General features: G+C 38.5%; 1 pseudogene; it reads right to left on the bottom strand.

Moving 5' to 3' along the window:
- Positions 1–450: 450 nt before the first annotated feature.
- LOC125091512 (60S ribosomal protein L6-like) lies at positions 451–22,238 on the bottom strand (annotated as a pseudogene).
- Positions 22,239–22,815: the final 577 nt, after the last annotated feature.

The following is a 22,815-nucleotide window of genomic DNA, read 5'->3' as shown; positions in this document are numbered from 1 at the left end:
ATTGAGCCTGGAGGGATCTTGAGTTCAGCATTAAAAAGGGATAACTTCACTCATGTGGAATTTAAGGAATAAAACAAATGAACAAAGAATACAAAAGAGATAAATAAACAAACCCCAGACTCTTTTTAAAAAAAAGAATTTATTTATTTATTTGACAGAGATCACAAGTAGGCGGAGGCAGGCAGAGAGAGGAGGAAGCAGGCTCCCCACCGAGCAGAGAGCCCAATGTTGGGCTCGATCCCAGGACCCTGGGATCATGACCTGAAGAGAAGGCAGAGGTTTTAACCCACTGAACCACCCAGGTGCCCCCAGACTCCTAAATACAGAGAGAAAACTGGTGGTTGCCAGAGGGGCGGGGGTGGGGGATGGGTGTAAAGTAGGTAAAGGGAATTAGGAGTATACTTTTTTTTTTAATGGATCAGTTATTTAATTAGGTTCTTTGTAAGAAATTTAGACCACCAGTTTGTGAGGATAAACTCCATTTGGGAGAGAAAACACAGAGCACAGCAGCCCTGGAGCTGAGGGAGAGCTTTTATTTTGGGCAAGATTTGCGAGACTGCAGATTTGGGATCAACCTTGGCCTGCTCTGTAATCTCTTTTTTCTCTTTCCCTGTGAGGAAGATCTCACTTTCTCGGTGTCCGGGTTTCTGCATCTTCTTGAAGTGAGAAGGGTCAGTGAGAAGTTTGTGGATCTTCACAGCCCCGATACAACTTTGGTGGAGGTGGCAATGACAGATTTGTATTGTGTTCCGCACGGAGGAGCTCGGCTGCGGCCAGAGGTCCGATCGCAAGCAGCGCGCCCCTGCTCAGCGGCTTCTGGAAAACAACCCGATTGCCTCTGTGGCGCCCAGTCAGGATGATCACACTGGCCCCAGGAGTGATGCCATTTTCAGTTTTCCCACGTGCTAACGGGGGCGGTCTTTTTGCCGGGGATCAACAGCTTTCGAGACACAACTTGAGTAGGATCAAACCTTGGCATTTTGTGAAGTTTAACCACTCAGGTTCCACCATTCTTGTCACAGGTTTTGTGACAGCAGCGAACACTGGATTATTCCTGGATTTAGCTCCTGAATACTTTGTCTTGTACATGGCCTTTCTAGCATTCATAGCTGATGGGGAAAATCTGCCAATTCCTCTAACTGGGACAGGGGTTGGGCTGCAAGTAGGGCCTGCTATTTCTTGGCATTTTAGCCTTGGAGTTACCCTTCTTAACCTTGCCACCAGCATCAGTCTTCTTGGTTTCAGGTTTCTTCTCCTTAGCATCTGAATTCTCAACTTTCTCACTGGCCACCTTGCAAGATGGGAAAGGGCAAGAGTACACTTCTCTTGGTGAGCACTGAGAAATGTGTAGAATTGTTGAATCATTCTGTTGTACACCTGAAACTAACATCACACTGTATGTTAGTTATACTTGAAAAAAAATGGAAAGAAAACAAAAATGTATTTGGTTTATCATTTATTCTTTGCTGTTTAATATCCTAATTACATGTGAACTGTGGTAGATTTTTAATTCTACCCTGGATCCATCCTGTTGTATAAATGGTACGTTGAATGATTAGAGCATGGAAATCAATTTTATGACTGGTCTTATGTATAATATAGATCATGAGAAAAGAATATCTGTTGTAAAAAAAAAGTAAAAATATGAGCTGTGATTTTTTTATTACTATTTTGGACTATTGATTATTAATGATTCCAACTTTTTTTGAGTTTTTAGGAAGTCTTCACTCAATGCCTATTTTGAATCTTTGAGGAATGCCATTTTAATGAGGTTGGAACTTCAAAAAAATATTAGAACACTTCTCTAAGTAGATTGAGTTACATATATCTTTCTCTTGCTTTTCCCCTACTCTCTAGTTAAAGAAATATCAGTTATGGTTTTGGTCATCCTCTTGCTCTTAGATAAGTTATATGCTGGTGTGACTTTCTGTTAACACCTGTTCTACTCTATTTCTTATTTAGAGAAAACTTGGCAAATGTAAATTTAAAAGATATCACTGTATTCTGTTTATGTATTTTAGGGAATAATTATTTGCTCAAAATATCTTTAGAGGAGTTCTTTTAGGTAGAAAGATTTTTGGATATCATTTGATAACATGTTTGAATTAAAACGTTTCAGAAAATGATGTAAAGCAGAGTAGATCTTCATCTACTTTTACCCTTCTGAAGGTTTGGTATATGCTTTCAGTTGTCAGAATTTATATTTAGAATTCTCTTTACAACCAGGAGATACATAATGCTTTCCAGTAAGATATTCAGACCAGGGGAGCCTGGGTGGCTCAGTCGTTAAGTGTCTGCCTTCAGTTAAGGTCATGATCCCAGGGTCCTGGGATTGAGTCTTGCATTGGGCTCCCTGCCCAGCGGGAAGCCTGCTTCTCCCTCTCCCACTCCCCCTGCTTGTGTTCCCTCTTTTGCTCTCTCTCTCTCAAATGAATAAATAAAATCTGAAAAAAAAAAAAAAGAAATTGAGACCAGCATGTTGCTATTTTGGTGGCTCCAGTAGTGATTGAAATTACCTTTAATGTGTGATGTGTATTCAGTTGGTTTACATAAGCTATCCTTTATGCCAGAATATTTTTATTACAGAGGTTAATAGTTTAGCATGTACTTTTGACTAAATAAGTACTTTTTCTAAAAAGGTACCAAGTAAGTACCTTTTTATGGTATGATAGTTGTAAAAATATTTGGAAACTTAACCTTGGTTTTGTGTGGTAATTTTCAGGTCTATTGAAGTTTTTGAATTGTTTGATCAGTGGTATACATGATGGATATTATGTATCCAACATGTAATACTAGTTTTACTTTTATAAGAATTATCAAAGCTGAATAGAGCTTGGGAAAGAGCCTGAGTAGAACAATAACCATGGAACAAATTGGAGTAGGTAGAAATTGACCTGATCTGGGAGGGTAGAAAGGTTTTCAAAGGAAAAAAAAACAAATTATGAATCCATAAAGTAAAAAAAAAAAAACAACCCCAACCTGTGAGTAACCATAATTTTAGAAGTTTGGTACATGGGTATATACCAAAGAAAAATAGAATCTAAGAGACCCAGTTCTCTTCTTACCAAAATACTGTTTAGATGTGAAAATAAATGCATATTCCCAGCCTTGGAGCTTTTGCAAATAAAGAGAAAGAGAGATTTTAAAGCTCTTTAGGCAGTAGGATTTATAGATATGTTAGTCAAGGTTCTCTAGAGAGAAAGAACAAATGGGAGACATAGACATATGTATTTTATATATATGTATATGTCTATATGTGTACATATGGAAATGTATGTATGTACATATATACAAAATATACATTTTACTATTTACATATGTGCATATGATTTATTGCAAGGAAGTGCCTCACGTGACTGTGGAGACTGAGAAGTCCAGACCCTGAAGAGTCAGTGGTACCCTGAAGTTCCATTCTCAGTCCAAAGGCCTGAGAACCAGAACAGCAGACGGTGTAGATTCCAGGTCATGTCCAAAGGCAGAAGAACCCTTATGTTCTAGCTTGAAGACTGTCAGGCAGAGAGAGAATTCTTTCTTACCCAGTCTTTTATTCTGTTCAGGTCTTCAAGGGATTGGATGTGGCCCACTCACATCTGGAAGGACTATCTGCTTTATTTAGCCTACCAATTCAAATGCTAATCTCCTTCAGAAACCCTGTCACACATTCACACAGAATAATGTTTAACCACGTATCTGGACACCCTACCGCCAGCAGTCAAGTTAACACTTAAAATTAACTACTACACAGGACTTAGTAATTGACTGGTAAAGGAAAGTGTAAAATCGAAGTGGGATCCCAAGTTTCTGAATGGGGCAATGAGGTTAATCGTATTATTATCTTGCCTTCATATCTCCAATATCAAATCTACTTAAAGAGCCTACGCAAATACATGGATTTGTTTCAGTGGTAATTTTTAATCATATGTATTAATAGCAAGAAAAAATTACATAATTTGAGGTTAAGAGGCGAGAGTATTAGAGGAGTGTTTTAATAAACAAGTTTTATGTATTTTATATAAATATGTTTTATGTATTTTACCACACTATTCACTCATTCCTTCATTTACTCGTTAATTATTTGTTGAGCACCTTTCATGTGTCAAGTTGTGCCCTAGAGTAAGATTCTTAATTAAAACATGAGTAAGACAGTCTTCCCCCAAAAAGCCAGTGGGAGAGAGAGATTGATAGGTCATTATACTGTGGGTAAGTACAAATGAATATGTACAGTATATTGTGGGAGGCACAGAGGGGAAATGCATAATCAGGGATAGTTAAAGGGGGCAGGGAATACTTTCTGGAAAGATATTACGAAACTATAAGCAATATTGCTGTAAGGTATATTGCAGGATGGGAATAGGGAGTGGTGAGTATGAGTAGGGGTCAGACAATGAATGTCTTGTTTAATATGTTAAGGAAGTTTGATTTTGTTCTGTAGGTGATGGAGACTCATTAAAGGGTTTTTAGAAGGTGGAAGAAGAGTTAAAATGGGCAGAAATGGTTAAAGTTCCATATAGGAAGAACTTTTGGTGCCTATGTGAATCACGTACTTAAAGAGGACAGGACTAGACACAAGGAAACCAGGTCAGTTTATTGAAGTAGTTTAGAATCAAAGAGGTACAGGTTTGAACCAGGGAAGTGTCAGCAGGAATAGAGATGGACTCTGGATTCAAGAAACATTTAAAAGATAGAATCATAGGGCACCTGGGTGACCCGGGTGGCTCAGTTGGTTGAGCATCTACCTTTGGCTCAGGTCGTGATCCTGGGGTCTTGGGATTCAGCCCTGCTTTGGGCTCTCTGCTCAGCGGGGAATCTGCTTTTCCCTCTCCCTCTGCTCCTCCCTTTTTCTCCTCCCCTCTGTTTGTGTTTGTGCATGCTCTCTCTCTCAAAAAAATAAGCTTTATAAAACAAAACAAAAAACCCCCATAGATTTGTAAGACATAATGACCATTGGAATGTGAAGGTCTGAGTGAGGCATAAGAATCAAGGATGACTTTAGATTTCTATTTGGATTAATTCAGTACTTTGATCTAAAATAGGGAGGGGAAATTGTGCCAGTCAGCTAATGTTTCAGAACAGATCACTCCAAAATTCTGTGGCTGAAAACAACAATATTTATTCTCCCTCATTCTTCTGCTATTTGGTTGGGATTAACTGTTCTAGGCTTGACTTGTCTACACTTGGCTATGAGTTGCAGATTGGGTCTAGTTTTTTGCTGGCCAATTCTCTTCTTTCGTGGACCTATGGCCTAATGAAGCAGTGTTTTTCTTTTCTTTTTGAAGATTTTATTTATTTATTTGACAGAGAGAGATCATAAGCAGGCAGATAGGCAGGCAGAGATAGAGGGAGAGAAGCAGGCTCTCCACTTAGCAGAGAGCGTGACGTGGGGCTCGATCCCCCGACCCTGAGATCATGACCTGAGCCAAAGGCAGATGCTTAACCCACTGAGCCACCCAGGTGCCCTGAAGCAGTGTTCTTTTAATGGCAAAGTCAGAAGCTCAAGAGCCCAAGATCAATCACATAGTACATGTCAAACCCCTGCTTGAGATCTATCTATCTATCTATCTATCTATTTCAAATAAATTAGTCTTAATTTGGCACTCTTTTTTATTTAAATTCGATTACTTAACACTATATGTTAGAGGTAGAGTTTAGTGATTCATCAGTTGCATATAACACCCAGTGCTCATTCCATCAAGTGCCCTCCTTAATGTCCATCACCCAGTTATCCCTTGGGTTATATTTTTAAACATTCAGTTGGTTAAAACAACCCACATGGGTAAGCCCAAAGGGAAGAGGCAGGGAAATATAGTCTATCTTTAGTGGAGGGAACTTCAAAGTCATGGCCAAGGGCATGGATAGAGAGAGGTGAAGAATTTGGGCTAAAAATTTAACACCCTAATGGCTATGTGGGTGATGGATATGAGGAGGATAAGACTGGAAGTTAAGAGACTACTGCTGGACTTCAGAAGTGATAAGAGACCAGGGCATTGGCAATAGGAAAGGAGAGGAGATGGTGAATTCAAGACATGTTCAAAGACTGGATGTGGTTGTAGCATGGAGGCCAGATTTAGCAGGAAGAGTCAAGGATGACTCTAGGCCTCTAGTTTGTGTGACTACAATATAGGAGGAATAATGTTGGGTTTAGTTTGGGAAACACTGAGTTGGAGGTAGGATGATCAGGTACTTTATCATTCAAATCAGGACACTTTTGAGAATGTAAAAGATTGTTACTAATAATTACGCCTCGAGGATAAATCTGTCCTGAGACTGACCTCAAGAAAACTGGTAGATAGTCATTCCATCGTAAGTAATCAAGGTGAAGTTTTTAATTTTTATTTATTTATTTATTTACTTACTTATTTATTTATTAAAGATTATTTATTTATTTATTTGACAGAGACAGATCACAAATAGGCAGAGAGAGAGGAGGAAGCAGGCCCCCTGCCGAGCAGAGAGCCCAATGCAGGATTCGATCCCAGGACCCCGAGATCAGGACCTGAGCCAAAGGCAGAGGTTTAACCCACTGAGCCACCCAGGCGCCCCTCGAGGTGAAGTTTTTTAGCATCAAGTTGATACTTCAGTGTGAAGGACCAGGGAGAGATCTGGTGTGGAGATAAAGACTGGGGAGTCATCAGCACACAGTGAAAAGTTTGAAAGCCAGAGCCCAGTCGAAATCATCCAAAGGAGCATATGTGGAGTAAAATGAATAGAATGAAGAGAGGATAAAAATTTGGAGTAGATGATGGATGAGAAGTTTAAGAACAAATAAGTATTAGGTTATGCCAAAGAGGAGAATTTCAAGGATCAAATAATCCTATCAGAACAGTCAGGGTCACAGTTGGCTTTGGGTGTGACTGAAACCAGGAATTTGAACATGGTTAAGTTTTTTGTTTTTTGTTTTTTTGGTGAGCCTCTGAGGCTGGAGCCATGATCTCAGGCAGCTCCAGGCTCATAATCTTTTAGCTCCAAAACCAGAAAGACGAGAGCATTTCCTTGATAACTCCAAATACAAAATATCCCTGGAGGAAGGCTTTGATTGGCTGAGTGTAAGTCATATGCTCATCTCTGTACCAATCAATGTGGCCAGGTGCTGTGATTGGCAGCCCCACCATAACCACAAAGTTTTGCTCTCAGAAGAATGGTGAGAGATGTACTGGGTGGAAAGAATCAGCGGATATCGTCCACAGTGGAGATTGGAGAGTATTACAGAGGCACAAAGGTCAAGGGAGCAGGAAGTCTCAAGAAAGAGGAATTAAGTACAACTTCAAATGCAGTAAACAGGTGCAAGAGTACAAAGACCTAGTCCCTTTGTAGTTGACAGTTGGGATTTATTATAGCAGTTGCAGGAGAGCAGTGGGTAAAAGTTAGATTATAGCAATTTGAGAAGTGACTAGGTGGGTTAGACACAGAAGGTGTAGACAAGCATTTCAATAAATTTAGTAAATGTGAAAAGAGACAAATAGGACAGTAGACTGATGGCAATGTATGAGTGTTTTAGACTTGTTTATAGGCTAAGGTTTAGGATTGCAATTAAGAAGAGCATGTTTATGGGGTGCCTGGGTGGCTCAGTCATTGAACATCTGCCTTCGGCTCAGGTCATGATCTTGGGCTGCTGGGATTGAGCCCCTCATTGGGCTCCCTGCTCAGTTGGAATCCTGCTTCTCCCTCTCCCACTCCCCTAGCTTGTGTTCCCCCTCTCGCTGTCTCTCTCTCTCTCTCTCCCTCAAATAAATAAATAAAAATCTTTAAAAAAAAAGAAGAGCATGTTTGCTGGAGCAATGCTGTAGAGGAGGGATGAGGTCAAGGACAAAGCAATGAAGAGACTAGATTTGAAAAGGAGGAAGGACATTTGATCCTAGTGAGGAGGTACAGCTGAGTGGACATGGAGAAGTTAAAGGAAGTACATGGAGAGGAAGAGCTATCTTCTGAGAGGGAGGACTTCAGGACATGAGTAGTGAGCATGACAGCAGCACTGGAAAAGTCACTAGAGGCACTGACTGCAGGAACTGACCAAGCTGAGGAAAACAGTTCACAGGTGATTCTGGGGCCTAGCTGATTTGTAGACCATGAGTCTGTAGGACTGAGTGATTTTTCTCCAGTTGTCCTGGATGTGAATATGAAGAAGGCAGATTGAGCCAGGGTTGGAACTTAAATGAGATCCCTTAAATAGAGACGAGATGTTCTCCTCAAGAAACTTAGCAGATTTAAAGTCAAATGGAAGGACTTAAGAAGATATAAACAAGAACAAGAAGGAAGCTTTTTTTGTTGCTCTGGTGTTCTGCCACGGTCATGGTAGATCTCTCCATGAGATTGCATTACAGTTTATCTTTGCTTTGAATTTCTGTTGTGACAAAGAGTTTGTAATTCTCAGACCATGGGGGAGTAAATTGGACCTTAACAGATGTTTCACAATTTGCAAAGCTGATTTCATGTAGTGTGTTTCATGTTGTGTTATGTTTCTGACAGTTAGCCTCTTCCTTCCCAACCCCCACTACACACAGATGGACGTTACAGCAACATTACGTGCACAAAGCCCTCTTGGTCAGTATCGCTCTGAAGCTCTATGGAATTGATCAAGTCCTTGTAACTAGTTAAGTGTCAGGATAGAACTTCAGGTTTCCAAGTTTCAGGTCATTATGCCATATCAGAAACAGAGATTTATTAAAGCTGTAACAAATAAACCTTTATTCAGTGATGCTAAAAGTCTTAGAGTTCCTTGAAACAAAGTCTTCTCAATAGCTAGAAATATTTTAGGGCATAGTGTAAAGAACTTGGAATCCCTTTATAACAAATGCAGTATGAGATCTAGGGCAAATCAGTCTCTCCCTATCTGAAATTGGGGTACAGCTTTTTTCTTATATGCCTCACAGCATGGTTATAAAAAATCAAAGAGAGAATATAACAAAAACTTTAAAATAATAAGGGAGATTATAATTTATTGTGTAATATTTTTTGTTGACACCACATTTGTATTCATTTGGTATCATAGCATAGATTATTTAGAAAACTTTTGATTACACATTGGTCTCTTTCCAGGGAAACTTGGAGGAACAGTGTAAATTGGCTACCCACTATATGTAAATTTGTTTTAAAATACCTAAAGTCTCCAGACTTCTTTAATTTATGTAACAGATTTTAGCAATCGAAAGATAAGGATTCAAACTATTTACTGTGTTTGCAAAATTAATGCGGCGGATGACTGGAATTATCTTCTACCACCCTCTGTATCTCTTTATCCTGGAAAATATAATTAGACTAACGTCTTTTACTTGTTTCTGTCCTTGGTAGGATTTAGAGATGCTGGCCTCAATTTTTTTTAAGTACAGGGGAATTGCTCACATCTTGAGTCTCACCTTTAGCCAGTAATTTCCTGACTAATCAGTGTCAGGAGGGGCTTAGATTTCAAGTAAGTAAATTTATGATTACTTTTCCCCATTACTATTATATAATTGTATGTAATTATATATCATTATTACATAATTGTAGCCAGACTGCTCAGAGTTCCTGATTCTTGTTTATACTCAGTACAATTTGGAGCACCTTCCTAAAAATCTGTAATTAAGTCATTTTAAATGGAATAGAGAAGTTTACTGTTAAAATAAATTGATTGTGAAACTTTTTATGAAGCAAATAATCACTTAATGTGCATGTCCAAATTTTCATATATCAGGTTTTCTTAAGATTTTTTTCATTTAGACACATAATTTTATCTTAAGGTACCTCTATTTTTAATATATTTGAATGGGAGAATTTCCTTTATTTTACTTAAAGAATGGTTCACTTTGTAAATTATAATGAAATACTGCTCATAAATCCTTTGTTTTTAACAGTGGGTTTTTATTTTGGGACTATTTTGAACATTATTTACACTGATATTATTCATAACCAGATTTATGATAATGTTAAATGCTTTTTGAAGAATTGTACATCTTAAAGTTTCAGTACCCTAAAATTTGCATTTTTTTAAGAAAATCAGACAATTGAACTGTTTCTTCAGTTGGAACCCATAAATGATTGTTTTGAAAAAGCAGCTTCACTGACATATGTGTTGCATACATTAAAATTCACCAATTTAAATTGTACGGTTAGATGAATTTCAACAAATGTATGCAGGTATTTAATCACCACGAACAAGATATAGAGCATGGCCATTACTTCAGAAAGGCCCTTCCTGCCAATTTGCTGTCAGTTACCAGCCCCTGGTAACTACTGTCTTGCTTTCTTTCATTGTAGTTTTGCCTTTTCTAGAATTTTGTATACATGGACTCACACTGTATGTGATCTTTTGAGTCTGGCTTCTTTCACTTTAAATGCGTTTGAGATTCATCCATGTTGTTACTTTCATAAGTGGTTTGTTCCTTTTCACTGCTGAGTAGTATTCTCTTATATAAGTCTATTACCTTGTACTTATCCATTCACTGGTAGATGGACATTTGCGTCGTTTCCGGTTTGGGACCATTATGACTGAAGCCATCATGATCACTGGAATACAGATATTTCCATGGACATACATTTTTGTTTCTCTTAGATAAATACCACCTAGAGGGATTCTGTGCCTTATGGTACTGTAAGTTTTAGCATTAAAAGAAACAGCCCGATTGTTTTCCAAAGTGGCTATACCATTTTTAATTCCTAGCAGCAAAGTGTGAACATTTGATTTCTAGCCTACAGTATGGTCGGTCTTTTAAATTTTAACCATTCCATCACATTACGGTTTTGTTTTTCCATAATGAATAATGGTGTTAAACATATTGCCTTGTGCTTATTGGCTGGCTTTGGTAAAGCATTCGTTCAAACCTTTTGCACATTTTTATTTTATCATTTTTCCTTTTGCCCATTTTTAAAAGTTAATTTGTTGTTTTCTTATTATTGATTGTAATATTTTAAAAAAAAACATGTTTTGGATACAAATCCCTTACCAGCTAAATGTTTTGTAAGTAATTTTCTTCTAGTGTGGCTTGCTTTTTCATTTTCTTTCCTTTTTTTTAAAGATATTATTTATTAATTTGACAGAGATCTCAAGTAGGTGGAGAGGCAGGCAGAGAGAGAGAGAGAGAGAGAGAGAGAGAGAGGAGGAAGCAGGCTCCCCACTGAGCAGAGAGCCCGATGGGGGGCTCAATCCCAGGACCCTGAGATCATGACCCGAGCCGAAGGCAGAGGTTTAACCCACTGAGCCATCCAGGTGCCCTGCTTTTTCATTTTCTTAAGAGTATCTTATCACTACAGATTTTAAGTTTTGATGAAGTGCATTTTATCAATGTTTTTTCTTTTATGGTTCATGCTTTTTGTGCCCTAAGAACTCTTTGGCTAGGGGCACCTGGGTGGCTCAGTGGTTTAAGCCTCTGCCTTTGGCTCAGGTCACGATCTCAGGGTCGTGGGATTGAGCCCCGCATCAGGCTCTCTGCTCGGTGGGGAGCCTGCTTCCCTCTCTCTCTCTCTCTCTGCCTGCCTCTCTGCCTGCTTGTGATCTCTGTCTGTCAAATACATAAATAAAATCTTTAAAAAAAAAAAGAACTCTTTGCCTAACCCAAAGTCAAAAAGATATTCTTTTATGTATTTTTCTAGAAGTGTTATAATTTTAGCACTCATATTTAGGGCTACTACTCATATTCCAGTATAATGCAAAGCTTGAGATTTTTTTTTTTTCCATATGGGTATCCAATTGTTCAAGCACCAATTGTTGAATACTATCCTTTTCCCACTGATTTAATTTGGCACATTTGTTGAAAATCAGTTGAGTGTGCGTGTGTGTGTGTTGGAGCGGTTCTTTTTCTGAACTCTCTAGGTCCCTAGTGTACACATAAAATAGTTTCTGAGCTGTGAAGACTTTGTGAATAACTCATCTTCACCATATTGTTTCCTCTGTTCTCTGTGCTAAGACTGTATCTCATATGCATTTCTGTCACTGGATATACATACATAATTATATGTATTTATATATATTATTATATTATATATTATGTAATATAATAATAATATAATAATATATACACATAATTATATGTATTACAATATGCATTGTAATTATTTATTTACATAGTTATCTGATCTAGTAACTTATGAGCTTCTTGAGGGCAAGGACAGTGTCCTCTTCTGTGTTCTCATGTGCTAATACTGGGCATGTAATAGACATCCAAATATGGTTGTTGGATTAAAATAAACAATATGGAAATTAGAGTGTTAAATATTTTACCTATATGAGTAATTGGTATTATTTTTGTAAATTCTAAGCAACTTTTCTTCCTTTGTTAGTTACCTAGTATTGATACATAGCGCCAGTGTCAGTGTTTGTCCTGACATCATGGACAGCTGATTTTGACCAGTCGGTTAAGGTTTGCTTCTTAGAATCTGTTCTTTGACCCAATAATAAAAACAACTCATATCTGTTAGTACATGTCAGTCACTATACTAAAGGCCCACATGTATCATCTCACGTAACATTCAGGACAAACCTGTGAGGCAGGTACTATCCTGATGCTTATTTTATAGATGAGGGAACAGAATTAGGAAGCTAAGTATTTTGTTCAAGTTCACATAAATGATCAGTGGCAGAGAAAATGCAGGTATCCTCTACTGCAACAGCACGCTATAATAATTGCCTGGCTTCATTCAGGAAGGTTCGGTTGTAAATTGATCTTCATCTGAATTAAGTGTTGTCAGCCCCTGGGGTCTGGAATGTGGCACAGTATCCTTGATCAAAATCAGATGCTGAATTTGTTGTCTTTGAATATACATGCAGTTATTTTCTCAGGCAAAGTTAGTCATTTCATATCCTCTTTCTCAGCAAATAATACCAAATGTCTTTTACAACTTGCTCAAGATATTAGAGAAAGTGTAATGATGTGATATGTAGCCTGACATTTCCCCTTTGGAAAGACGATCCTTTGGGCATGAAAGCTGTTTATCCTCCTGAGCCTGGTTTGAAATACAAATGCCGCAGGGCCAAGTCCCTCCTTATCAACCAATACTTCATCTATTTTCTTACCTTAGACTTTATTAACAGAAACTGGAAGTGGAATATGCATCTGGATAGAGAGTAGATCACTTTGGGAAGGACGGGTCTTACAAGAAAAAAAAAAAGGCCTGGAAATATCTGTAGTTTGTATTTCAGTTTTTTCTAACCCCAACTCTAATACAGACCCAAATCCCAGCCCTTCTCAACTCCGATCTTTCTGACAGGTGTGAGTTTCAAACCTATTTTCTCTGATCCCAGGACTGGTGCTTCTTAGGCTATCCCGAGACTGAGGAGTTCTTGTGTCTTGCTCCCATTCTCAATATGGCACCCGTCATGGTTGGGAATTTCTCAGAACCTTCCTGCTTTACCACACCAGTCTCTGAAGTCTGGCTTCGTGGTGATGCATTCATTCTAATACTTAGGATGGTGATAAGAGGAATATCCAAAGGTAACTAAATCGCATTCACCATCTTCTGTGTGCCTCCTACTGCATTTATCTTCTTTAATCCTTACAACTTGGTGAAGCAAGTACTGTTATCACCCCCATTTTACACATTTGAGAAATTCGAGGCTTATATGCTTAGGTTTCTTGCCAAAGGTCACGTGGTCCTTAAGTGGTAGATACCCGGTGTGAACTTACCTTTCTTTGATGGAGGAATGAGTAGTTTCAATCACTACCTCCTAATGTCTCCAGAAACCCCGAGAATGCTTCAGAAATGGATCTGGAACCAGTTTTTGAGCCAAACTGAACGTAGCATTATAATAGTCATAACTTTCGTATCCATCCATTCTTGTTCATAAAGCACTGTTATATCCGTTATTGGCATATGAGTCATATGCTGCCATTATTTTGTCAATGAAGCTACATTTGCAGCTTAGCAGAAATATTAGGAAGATACTGGGGAATTTAGGAAGTGTCTTCTTCAGGAGTAAGAGGAAGGATCTGACAAGATGACCTTGCGATGAGTGACAAGATCAATTTCTTTGCAGTTACTTTAATGGGATATCTCCCTACGTTGCTTTGAAATAAATAGACTCAGCTTCTTTACTAAATGATAGGAGAGGGAACTTGAGAGATAATAATTTCATTAAATTTATTTCTAGCCTTTCTGATTCAGAATGTGTCAGTTGGTTTCGAATGTGTTTTCACAGACCGATTCATTCTCATGTCCCCAACACATCTGTATGGTTCCACCTGAAGGTTAAAGAATGAAATGGATGGTCTGTGACAGGACTTTGTAAGATTCAAAAGAAAAAACAAAAAAACTTCTAAACATTTACAAGTCCTGTGTTCTAATCCTGCCCTTTTGTTACCTACCTCTGTAAGTTGGAGAACAAATATCTCTGAATGCCACTTTCCTCACCTACTGAAATAATGATTAGGTAACAAATATAGGCCCTTCTACCTCTAAAATATTTTGAGTTCAAATATATTCTTAATGTTTCCTAAAGTTATCTCATCTTTATTTGTAGTAGATGCCTTACATCAATATTACTGCTGAAGAATACCATAGAACAGTGATTCTCAAACATTTTGCCCTTGGAATTGTTAAACATTATTGAGGACCTCAAAGAGCTTTTGTTTATGTGGGTTCTCTCCATCAGTATTTACCAGATTAGAAATAAAAGCTGAGAAAACTTGAAACATAAGAACACAAAAACACATGTTCCACTAGCTGTCAGAGTGATGGCATCCTTTCAGGTCATATAGCCTCTGGAAAATTCCACTGTACACTCATGAGAAAGTGAGGGTAAATAAAGCAAATAAAATCTTGGTGTTATTATGAAAATAGTTTTGACCTCATGGACTTACTGAAAGGATCTTGGGGATCTCTAGGGGTTTTTGAACCACATTTTGAGAAATCCTGCCATAGAACTTACATATTTAACTTCTTTATGAATGAAAGCAGATTGATGTTTACATTACCAGTTCACTGTTCTCTGCCCCACATCCATTCTCGGTTCCTCTCTCCATTGTGGGTTAATGTATCAGCAGGACAGACCTTGTTCAAGAACTATTTTATCACAGTGCTCTTCATCTCTTCTCCTCTGGACACCAGAATCCAGATGGCAGTTGCTGGTTGGATGCAAAGGTTTTGTTAACACTTGGAGTTCCTTTAAGAGTTTATAATAATAACTGAAGGATTAATTTGAAAAACATAAACACATGTTGTGGGATAAACAAAACAGTATGCACTACATAATTTGAGATGAATTTAGATATAACAAAGTAGATACAATGTAGAACATCATTGTAATATCCAAATATACTGTACTAGAAATGGGTGAAACCAACAACATATAAGAATAATGTCTCTTTGGTTCATCTTGGAATTTTCTTCTCTTTTAGTCATCTGGATTCTAAGACATCTGTTAATCCTGTGCTGTGGAAACCCCCCATTCATTTCTGCATATAAATTATTTTCTTTCAGTTTTAGATGATTCTCATTCTTTCTAACTGTAATTGCTTTGGGTTCAAACTTGAATTCCAGCGTTTTTCCTACTATAATTTTACTGTTCTAGCTATGTTTTTCTTAACATTCTCTTATGCAAATTTCTTAATGTTTGAATGTAATGACGCTCACTGCCCTTCAAAATTACTTGCAGTGGGTTGCTGGAGAATGACTTCAGTCTCCACTCCAGTGGGATGATACAGGGGTATGAGGATACATCTCGGCTTTTGGCTGGAAAAGAGCAATCTGAGGCTGAATATCCCTGGTCAAGTGTCTTCTCCAATGCTGAGTCAGTGCCATTAATTTCTTTGTCATATTATTTTTTTTTTAAGATTTTGTTTATTTATTTGAAAGAGAGATCACAAGTAGGCAGAGAGGCAGGCAGAGAAAGAGAGGGGGAAGCAGGCGACCCGCTGAGCAGAGAGCCCAGTGCAGGGCTCGATCCCAGGACCCTGAGATCAAGACCTGAGCTGAAGGCAGAGGCTTAACCCACTGAGCCACCCAGGAGCCCCTCTTTGTCATATTATTATCCTTCCTTAGCAGATATTTACTATTCTTCTACGGGCCAAATGGTTCTTATCGTAAGCACATGTGATTCTCTGGGAACTTCTCCTGGCTACAGATGTGTGCTTTGGAATATAGGGATAAAAAAAAAAAAATCTATGGACACAAAGCCCGCAGAAACAGCTTAGTCAATGTTAGGTAGGAGTTGTGGATCAATACCTCAGCTCCCTCACGTTCTGTTGAAACAGTTCTGAGGCATGTTCTACATAGTCTCCTGTGTATGTCCAGTGGAACTGGGCCTCAGGTGCCCATAACCAACAGCAGCTCATTAATGTGCCTCGCATGGGTTTTCTTCCCTTGTCTGACTCACACTGGTGTTCCCCTGGATCACCTCCCAACTTCACTCAAAGCCGTGTCTCAGAGTCTGCCTTGAGGTAATCCTAAACTAGAATATACCACCATGAGAGACTGTGGACTCTGAGAAACAAACTGAGGGTTTTGGAGGGGAGGAGGTGGGGGGTTGGATGAGCCTGGTGGTGGGTATTGTGGAGGGCACGTATTGCATGGAGCACTGGGTGTGGTGCATAAACAATGAATCTTGGAACACTGAAAAAAAAACCAAATATTTGATAAGGGAAAAAAATATTTGGTAAGGGAGAAAAAAAATAAAATACACCATCCCAGACCTGTTTTTTCCCCCCTCTTTTTAGTGTTCCATGTCCACTTATAGACTACCTACATCAATGCTTCTTGCTCCACATAACACTAGTGCTAATTTTTAACCTAGGGCTGGTCACTGTTCCATGGTAGCAGCTGGAGCTTACAGTTAGTAGTGTCCCAGGAAATGTTTAACAACCAGCACCCCCTCAAACTCCTTCATTTATAACTTTCGTTGATTACTGTGGTATATGGAATCCTACTCTGGCTGATTTCAAACTACCAATATGATGTCACTGAACTCAAGTTTGAGAAGGGATGCCCACAGTTGACTTGAGCGAGCCCATAAAAGCTGGCTTTGACACACCATTGTTTACTGGGGTAAACTGTCACAAAATGGGGTGCTGCAGATATGAGCGTTTCACAGAATTTCTGAATGCTAGAGTGTCAGTATCACCCCATCATATTCCCTCTGGTATAGATGAGCACCCTGAGGGCAAGGGGAGGAAGGGATCTGTCCATTATCTTACACATTTAGTTAAGGAGACCAAAAGTGAGGGCTTTGTGGTTTTTGTCCAGTGGTACAGATGGTAAGGAGCAGAGAGCTTGGGTCATGTGCACAACAAAAAAGATCTGGTTTTCCAAGTTCAGTAATAATGGTGAAATGTGTGTTGAGGGTGTAGGATCAACTAGGAGATAGGGTTAGGTAAGGAAAAATGTGACTAGTACCTTAATAGGTTGTTTTTCTACTTCCCTTCCATACGTCAATATTTATTGATTGCTTCTGACATGCCTAGAATGACATGAAGTACTGGGAATTCAACATTGAACTAAACAAAACAAGTCCTGCCCCCGAGGGCAATATTGTACTGTATGTTAACTAAATAATATTTAAATTAAAAAAAAAAAAACAGTACCTATCCTCACACATTTTATGTACTACTAAGAATAACGATGCTAAACTATAAACTGCAAATAAATATTAAGAAAAGAGAGTTACAAAGTGTTCTGTGTTCACAGAGGCCTAATCTAGTCTAGGACTTCAGAGGAGGAGGATTCTAGGGAAAGCAAACAGGTCTGGGACTCAGAAAGACTGATTTGCAGAGTCCAATTAAGGGCAGAAAAACAACACTGGAAGTATAACAAGATAGAGAAAATTAAAAGAATTCTCAGAGAGGTTACTGTATATGATTGTAAGGAATGTTTAATTTGCTTTTGTGTGTGGGCTGGGTTTGGGGAGTGAGAGATGCAGAGTCATTGAATGGATTTAACCAGGCAAACAGCGTGCTTTTGCTTACAGTTTTAAAAGGATCCATCATGGGGCGCCTGGATGGCTCAGTGGGTTGGAGCCTCTGCCTTCGGCTGAGGTCATGATCCCAAGGTCCAGGGATTGAGCCCCGCATTGGGCTCTCTGCTCATCACGGAGGCTGCTTCCTCCTCTCTCTGCTTGCTTCTCTGCCTACGTGTGTTCTCTGTCTGTCAAATAAATAAATAAAATCTTTAAAAAAAATAAGGTCAAGGACACATAGATAATAAGCTAATTGGGAATCAAACCTAGGCAATCTGGCTGAAGTGCCATACTTTTAACCTCTAGACTGCAGTCTTTCTTACACAGAACAGTTAGTACAGCCTAATCCTAAACAATTCTATTTTGTTGAATGGTGCGACAAAAATACTAGACAAAATACTGGTCCTTGAAAAAATACTTTGAATTCTTTCCATCTTTCCTGATAGTACAATTTGGCACTTACGTGCACTGTTATTTTCAGTTTGAGATAGGAAAGACAACATTAATAAAGTGAAAGCAATATAGTATTATTCTGAACTCTTAATATAAACTACTTGAAAGTTAATTCTATACCCTGTAGTTCTTTAAACTTCCCAGAGACCCCAGGATGAAAGAGTCATTATAAATTCTCCATAATTTGCTTTTTGATTGATTGATATGTCTTTGATTTCCATACGAGAACTGATACACTGACAGTCTGCCTAATTTTAAGTCCTATCACATGAATAACAACAAAAGCCTCTATATTTTTTTACCAGATATATCTAAATATGAATTACAATGACTTCTATTATAGTTCTTTTCATACCAAGTATATATGCTAGAAAGCAGATATCATCTTTTAAAAATTTTGTAGTTAACTTTTGTATGCAGCTGTAATGGCTTATAATTAAGGAAAATCACTTATCAATGTCATCCATCAAATTAACTCTTCATCATTGTTATTATTTCTTGAACAAATACGTGAAACAAGTGCAAATCTGCCCTGTGCATTCTGTGACTTGATGGACTCGGGTAATAAGAATATCACTTTGGCTTTAAATAATATTTCTAGTTTTGGGAACATTTTCAGATGCATTATCTCTTTGGATCTCTTCTGACATTTTATACTGCTTTCACTTCATTGACGTAGTCTTTCCTATCTCAAACTGAACTCTAGGCATTGTTGCAATAACTGGAGAGGATGTGATGTGGGATTGTACTGTAAATATGTCAGATTGAGCTTCACCTCCATAAAATGCAACCCTTTACATGCTGTCATAAAGGACAGCATGACTCATAGTATTTATACAGGTGACTAATGCTTCTCAGATGTGTGATTGTTTGGTGACTACAATTACAGAGAATGATGTCGCCCCCTTTCCTGAATTTAATCTATTTCTTCCTTCTCCCCACTTCCCTTGAGCTTGATAAGATCCACGTTGGCTGTATAACTGTTTTTGCTACCCGGATTCTTCATATGGCCTCCTGGCTGGCTTTTGTTTTTCTTGTGGTTATTGTTGAACTACCCAGTGGAAAAAGTGAGCTGCTTGAGTTGAAGAACCATCCAGAACTTTTGGGGAAAGGCACCCAACCAAGATCTCCTGGGTCACTTAATTATTTAGCAAACAGTATTAAGAGCCAGTAAGTTCTTGGCATTGAGCATGGCATTAGATATTCAAAGACGAATAACTGACCCAACCTCAAAGGGCTCTTCGTCTTGGGGAGTTTGTGAAACCAGAGTGAGAAGTACTTGAAATTGGTATCTGGATGTTCTTCTCATCTGTTGTCTTTCATGTATAAACTGAGCAGTAAGAGTATTAATAATTATTAAATATTTAACATAAACTACGTGCTTGATACATATTATCTTATTTAACTTTTCCCTAATTTTTCAAGAAAGGTATTTTACAGATGAAGAAACTTAGAAAGGTTGTAGCAGCTGAGACTTAAAAAGTACAGAAATATCAATCAATGGGACAAAATGTTATTTTGTACTATGGATCAACTCTATGGTCAGTTAATTTTCGACAAAATAGGAAAAAATATACAGTGGAAAAAAGACAGTCTCTTCAATAAATGGTGCTGGGAAAACTGGGCAGCTATATGTAGAAGAATGAAACTTGACCATTCTCTTACACTGTACACAAATATAAACTCAAAATGGATAAAAGACCTCAACATGAGACAGGAATCCATCAGAATCCTAGAGGAGAACATAGGCAGTAATCTCTTCGATATCAGCCACAGCAACTTCTTTCAAGATATGTCTCCAAAGGCAGAGGAAACAAAAGCCAAAATAAACTTTTGGGACTTCATCAAAATTAACCTATAGCATCTCATGCACATCTGTGTGCTAGGATGTGAGATGAGAAAATGCATAGAGTCTGAAAGTTGGAACTTTAATGACCTTAAGTCCCTTTTACATTGGTATGGTGGGCATCATCTGCCATTTCATGGCAGAGGGTCAATCAACTATTTCTAGCAGTTCCAGGGACAGGAAATGCATATAATATTTGAGAGAGTTGATCCCGTTTTTGAACTACTGTCATGGTAATAATGAGCAAACATCTAATACCAGTGATTTCTACTTATGGGTCCGAGTTCTGTTTCTAAAGCAACATAGAATTTCCTAATTGAGTAAATTCTTTCTACCCATGTCCTGAGTGTGAATTGAAGACAGCTTTTGGCCTGCAAGGGAAGAAAACCTGCTGGTTGGATTTGTGGTATTTTGGTTCCTGAGATCGTTTTTTCCTTATTATGTCCTGCGAACTTGTTTAATGTCAAGAGACTCCTGATGTACTTTTAGTGTGCTGACAAGGATCATGTTTCTGAGCCTGGGCTAAAGATGAAATCCTTGAGATATTTTTACCAGAGCCATAACTGATACTCTAGGAGATCTCTCAATAGCCAGGCTATCGGGACTCTGGAGGGAACTCACCACGCTGACCTTGATACAGGGGACATGAGCTTTTTATGATATTCTTTCTCCATGTGTTGATTAGGTTCAACACAGAATGCTATGGGAACAATTAGGAGGGCTGCTAGCTCACATTTGGTTGAGAAAATGTTTTCAAGTCAACAGACATTAGAACTAATTTTATCTTATTTTTTTAAAGATTCATATTTATTAAAGATTTTAATCTTTAATCTTTAATAAAGATTTATTAAATATTTTATTTGTTATTTATTAGAAAGAGCAAGCAAGCAAGGAAGCATGAGTGGGGGTGGGAGGGGCAAAGGGAGAGGGAGAAGCAGACTACCTGCTGAGCAGGGAGCCTGCTCCATCCCAGTGGAGCTCGATCTCAGGACCTTGGGGCTCCGGTTAACTGACTAAGCCCTCTAGGCAACCTAGAACTAATTTTTAAGGAAGAAGAGTTAGCCAGGCAAAGCTGGATATTTGGGGTGAGGGGGGTAAGGGCATGTCCTACGAGAAGGAAGACTATGTATGAGGACACCGAGGCATGAAAAAATATGACATGTGTGAGCAATTGCAAAGGATTCAATATGACTTCAGAATTTAATGTTTTTTAACTTTATTGAAGTATAATTTATGTTCAATAAACTATCCATTTAAAGTATTCATAAGATTTTTTTAAAAAATCCACTTATTGTTTTCAGAGGTTTTCAGTTTACTTTGCCCAGATCCATCAGAGGAATCACTATGTAGGGCAGGTAAACTCTTACAAAATGAATTTCTTAAATAATAAGACTTGAAAGTAAAAATTCCTCCTTGATTCGTGGGCTTCAGAATGGGTGTGGTATTATCTAGCACAGAAACATTGAACTTGTTGTCCATCTCCATTGGAGCTCTTGTGTGACCAGGTGCATTGTCAATAAGCAGTCATACTTTGAAAGGAATCTTTGTTTCTGAGCAGTAGGTCCCATCCATGGGCCTAACATATTCAGTAGACCATTTGCAAACAAATGTGCTATCATCCAGGCTTTGTTCCATTTACAGAGCAGAGGTAGAGTAGACTAAGAATAATTGCCCTAGGATATTTGGTATGGTAAGTGAGCATTGTCTTCAACTGCAAGTCCCCAGCTGCATTAGCCCCTAACATGAGAATCAGCCCGTCCTTGAAAGCTTTGACACCAGGCATTGACTTCTCCTCTCTAGCTATGAAAGTCCCAGATGACATCTTCTTCCAATTTCACCTACACTGAAAATTTGTTGTTTAGTGTAACCACCTTCATTGATTACCTTAGCTAGGTCTTCTGGATACCTTCCTGCAGCTTCTCCGTCAGGACTCGCTGCTTCACCTTGCACGTGAATGCTACGGAGACAGCTTCTTTCCTCACACCTCATGAACCAATCTCTGCTAGCTTCCAACTTTTCTTCTGCAGCCTCCTCACCTCTCTCAGTCTTCATAGAACTGAAGAGAGTCGGGGCCTTGGTCTGCATTAGGCTTTGGCTTAAGGGAATGTCATGACTGGTTTGATCTTCTATCCAAACCACTGAAACTTTCTCCATATCAGCAAGAAGGCAATTAGTTTTACTTTGTGGAAGGAGGAGGAGTGCTCTGGAGGAACACTTTAATTTCCTTCAAGAACTCTTCCTTTGCATTCACAACTTGGCTAACTGGCGCAAGAGGCCTAGCTTTCAGCCTGTCTTGGTTTTCAACATACTTTCCTCGCTAAACTTAAAATCATGTCGAGTTTTTTATTTAAACTGAGAGACACGCAACTATTCCTTTGAGCCCTTAGAGGCCATTGTAAGATTATTAATTGGCCTAACTTCAGTACTGTTGGGTGTCAGGGAATAGGGAGGCCTAAAGAGTGGGAAAGAGATGGGGAAATGGCTAGTCGATGGAGCAGTAAGAACACACATAGCATTTATTGACGAAGTTTGCCATCTTATGTGGTTTATAGCACCCCCAAACAATTACAGTAGTAACATCGAAGATCCCTGATGACAGATCACTATAACAAGTATAATAATAGAAAATTTGAAATATTTGAGAATTAACAGAATATGACAC

Source organism: Lutra lutra, chromosome X (genome assembly GCF_902655055.1).
Source record: "Lutra lutra chromosome X, mLutLut1.2, whole genome shotgun sequence".
In the NCBI taxonomy this organism is placed as follows: domain Eukaryota; kingdom Metazoa; phylum Chordata; class Mammalia; order Carnivora; family Mustelidae; genus Lutra; species Lutra lutra.
The sequence above is the reverse complement of the archived record's forward strand: the minus strand, read 5'-3'. Positions and strand labels throughout refer to the sequence as shown.